Source organism: Monodelphis domestica, chromosome X (assembly GCF_027887165.1).
Source record: "Monodelphis domestica isolate mMonDom1 chromosome X, mMonDom1.pri, whole genome shotgun sequence".
Taxonomy (NCBI): domain Eukaryota; kingdom Metazoa; phylum Chordata; class Mammalia; order Didelphimorphia; family Didelphidae; genus Monodelphis; species Monodelphis domestica.
In genome coordinates this window covers 27,055,797-27,060,830 of record NC_077235.1, presented here as the reverse complement: position 1 = coordinate 27,060,830, position 5,034 = coordinate 27,055,797, and positions in this window count along the sequence as shown.

Below are 5,034 nucleotides of genomic sequence, written 5' to 3'. Positions count from 1 at the left end.
CTCAAGAGAATTAACAAAAGGTAATTAAGAAAGGGGGGAAAACAATTTTAAGGGACCCAATAAGTTCAAATGGTTTATATTCATATAAGAAAAGGTGATATTGGTAACTCTTAAAATTGTTATTATCATCAGGGTAGCTAGAAGAAATATACTTAAAGGGAATAGTGACAAACTATATAGAGTGAAATGTCAAAAAAATTAAAAACTAGGGGTAAAAAAAGAAGATAATACTAAGAGAAATGGGAAAAGAGACAAAAGGGGGTAAATTTAAATTTCATAAAGAAGTGCATGGGTAGGGGGAGAAGACCAATACAATGGAAGGGTGAAAGAGGTTGGAGACAGGTAATACTTAATTCTTACACGCATTGAAATTGACTCAGAGAGGGAAGAACAATCAGATCAATTGGGGCAGAGAATTGTATTTTGCCCTATAGAGAAGTAGAAGGGTAATAAACAGGCAGGTGGGGAGGGGGGCAATACAAGAGAGGGAGAGGGCAGAGACTCATTTAAAAGGCACTATAGTAAGAGGGGAATTAAAAAGGGGGTGGTAGGAAGGGGAGTAACATTAGGGAATGGAAAGGGGGGAGGCTGCCTAAAAGCAAAAAGTTAGAGGGGAGGGTAAAAGGGATAAGAGAAAAGGCAGAATCTAAGGAGGAAGTCAAAATGGAGGGAAATGCACAGACAATAATCATAACTGTGAAAGTGAATGGGATTAAATCACCAATAAAAAGGAAGTGGAGAGCAGAATGGATTAAAAAACAGGCTCCTACTATATGTTGTCTACAAGAAACACATTAGAGGCAATAAGACATACATAGGGTAAAGGTAAGAGGGTAGAGCAGAATTTACTGGTCTGCAACTGAGACAAAGAAGGCAGGAGTAGCAATTATGATCTCAGACAAAGCTGAAGCAAAAATAGGTCTCATTAAAAGAGATAAGGAAGATAATTACATCTTGATGAAAGGCAATATAAATAACAAAGAAATATCAATACTCAACAAATATGCACCAAATGGCATAGCATTCGGATTTCTAAAGGAGAAACTAAAGGAGCTTAAAGAGGAAATAGATAGTAAAACCATACTAGTGGGAGAACTTAACCTTCCTCTATCAGAACTAGATATATTGAAAAAAATAAGAAAGTAGTAAGGGAAGTGAATGAGCTGTTAGAAAAATTAGAGTTAATAGATATCTGGAGAAAAATAAATAGGGATAAAAAGGAACATACCTTCTTTTCAGAAGCATATGGCACATATACAAAGATTGACCATGTACTAGATCATAAAAACATTGCAAACAAATGTAGGAAAACCAATGGGAGCACTTCCTCCCTCCCCTGTCTAGCGTAAGGGGGGACAGGTTCACATGTGGCATGAGGGTGCAGTACAGATAGGAGCCTGTTGAATCTGTGGTGAAGGTGAGTCCTGTGGTGGGGTTGGAGAGGAGATAGATTTGAGGGGAGTATAGCTCACAGTGTGGCATCTAGCTGGAAGGAAGCAGAGCATTAGGGTCACTCCCCTCCCCCACTTCACATGCACCTTTCATCAATCTCCCCTCTGCGCAGCAGCCCAGTGGAAGTGTTCCCTTCCTCCCCTGTCCAGGGTAAGGGGGTTTGGGGGAGAGGTAGGGGAAGGTACAGCACTTGGTTGGGGGGGAGGGCAGCACTCCATCTCTAAAAGGTTCACCATCACCTAGGACATAGGTTTTTTTAATCTGATTTCAAATAACTATCCACTTTCATGAGCTATCTTTTCTGAATGTTCCCATATGTATTTGTCTTTATGTACAGGTGATGCAGACAACCACCTTCTCACCAGAAAATATTCACCCAACCACCCCTTCCTGACTTTCTGCCTTCATTTTCCACTACCAGAGTCAATCCTCACAGCTTGTTTGCAAATGTGCATTTTTCTAGATTCAGACATTATATGACTTTATATACAGTAGTTCATCAAAAAAATTTACTGGATAAATGATTATCTGGAATAGGTAGTAAGTTGACCAAATGCTATTCCTATTACTGGTAAGTGATCAATGAATAGAATAGCAAACTCTTAACCATATGAATAGTGCTCCAAATCACTAATAAGAGAAAGGCAAATCAAAACAACTTAGTTTACAGTTCATACCAAGCATACTGGCAAAGATGTCAAAAGACAGTGTTAGAGGGATGGTGGAAATATAGGCATAATGAAATATAGGCATCAGCCCATACTGTGAATTGGTCCAACCATTCCAGAAAGCAATTTGGAATGATGCTAATGAAGTGACTAAAATGACCATAAGCCCAAGATCTTCCTGCTAGGCACATCCTTAAAGGAGGTCAACAACAAAAACAAAGACCCTTTGAGCACACAGATATTTACAGGAGCACTTATTTGTGGTACCAAGGAACTTGAAACAAATTAGATGCCCAATTCCTGGAGAATTTATGAGTATGATCCATGAATGTTTTGGTATACTAATTTGATACATAAACAATGAGGATAATAGATACAGAGCAATATAAAGTGGCCTGTATTGTTATTGCCTTTCTTTCCCTAGCACAAGGAATGGTGCCTGGCACATGAAAGGAGCTTAATAAATGTTTATTGATTGATGGACATATAAAAACTGATGTAAAGTGAAACAAATACAAAAAAGAAAATAATGCATATGATGAAAATCATGTAAATGGAAGGAGGAAAGAGAAATCGTTGAAACTATATACTGTGAAATTCTAATGGCCAACTAAAGAAAATAATTTCTTAAAAATTACAATTGGACAAGTATAAGTCAATGACTCCATAAGACAAGAAGAAACAACAAAACAAAAATCAAAAGAATAAAAATAATTTGAAATATCTCATTGGAAAAACAACTCTCTTGGAACATAGATCCAAGACAGATAATTTAAGAATTATTGGACTATCTGAAGGCTTTGACAAAAAAAAAGCCTAGACATAATCTTTCAAGAAATTATCATGGAAAAAGAAATTGAAGGTATTAAAATTGGCAATGCGGAGACCAAGCTGTCACTCTTGCGGATGATATGATGATTTACTTAAAGAATTCTAGAGAATCAACCAAAAAGCTAGTCGAAATAATCAACAACTTTAGCAAAGTTGCAGGATACAAAATAAACCCACATAAGTCATCAGCATTTCTATATATCTCCAACCCAGTTCAGCAACAAGAATTAGAAAGAGAAATTTCATTTAAAGTCACCCTAGACAATATAAAATGCTTAGGAATCTATCTGCCGAGATGAAAACGGGAACTCTATAAACACAACTACAAAACACTCTCCACACAATTAAAACTAGATCTAAACAACTGGAAAAACATTGATTGCTCATGGGTGGGACAAGCTAACGTAATAAAAATGACAATCCTGTCCAAATTAATTTACTTATTTAGTGCCATACCCATAGAACTACCAAAAAACTTCTTTATGGAATTAGAAAAAAAACCATAACAAAGTTCATTTGGAAGAACAAAAGATCAAGGATATCCAAGGAAATTATGAAAAGAAAATGCAAAGGAAGGAGGACTTCCAGCCCAGATCTCGAACTATACTATAAAGCAGTAGTTATCAAAACAATTTGGTACTGGTTAAGAAAGGAGGATCAGTGGAATAGGCTTGGGGTAAATGACTTCAGCAGGACAGTCTATGATAAACCCAAAGATCCCAGTTTTGGGGACCAAAACCCAGTTTTTGATAAAAAAAAAAACTGCTGGGAAAATTGGAAGACAGTGTGGGAGAGATTAGGTTTTGATCAACATCTCACACCCTACACCAAGATAAATTCAGAATGGGTGAAGGACCTGAATATAAAAAAGGAAAGACTTTAAAACCAAGCAAGAGCTAGAAAAAAATCACAAAATGTAAAATCAATCATTTAGATTACATCAAATTAAAAAGTTTTTGTACAAACAAAATTAATGCATCCAAAATTAGAAAGGAAGCAACAAATTGGGAAACAATCTTCATTACAAAAAACCTCTGACAAAGGTCTAATTACTCAAATTTATAGAGACCTAAACCAGTGTACAAAAAATCAAGCCATTCTCCAATTGAAAAATGGGAAAGGGACATGAATAGGCAGTTTTCAGCCAAAGAAATCAAAACTATTAATAAGCACATGAAAAAGCATTCTAAATCTCTTATAATCAGAGAAATGCAAATCAAAAAAGCTCTGAGGTATCACCTCACACCTAGCAGATTGGCTAACATGACAGCAAAGGAAAGTAATGAATGCTGGAGGGGATGTGGCAAAGTGGGGACACTAATGCATTGCTGGTGGAGTTGTGAATTGATCCAACCATTCTGGAGGGCAATTTGGAACTATGCCCAAAGGGAGATAAAAGATTGTCTGCCCTTTGATCCAGGCATAGCACTGCTGGGTTTGTACCCCAAAGAGATTAGGAAAAAGACTTGTACAAGAATATTCATAGCTGCATTCTTTGTGTTGGCCAAAAATTGGAAAACGAGGGGATGCCCTTCAATTGGGGAATGGCTGAACAAATTGTGGTATATGTTGGTGATGGAATACTATTGTGCTCAAAGGAATAATAAAGTGGAGGAGTTCCATGGAGACTGGAACAACCTCCAGGAAGTGATGCAGAGTGAAAGGAGCAGAGCCAGGAGAACATTGTACACAGAGACTGAGACACTGTGGTACAATCGAACGTAATGGACTTCTCCATTAATGGCAATGCAATGTCCCTGAACAATCTGCAGGGATCTATGAGAAAAAACACTATCCTTGAGCAGAGGACAAACTGTGGGAGTAAAAACACCGAGGAAAGGCAACTGCTTGACTACAGGAGGTGAGGGGATATGATTAAGGAGAGACTTTAAATGAGCACCCTAATGCAAATACCAACAACAAGGAAATGGGTTCGGAACAAGGACATGTGATACCCAGTGGAATCACTGTCAGCTGGGGTATGGGGGGAGAAAATGCTGTTTCCAATGAATAATGTATGAAAATGACCAAATAAAATAATGTTTAAAAACTAAAAAAAATTATCATGGGTAGGATGAGCTAA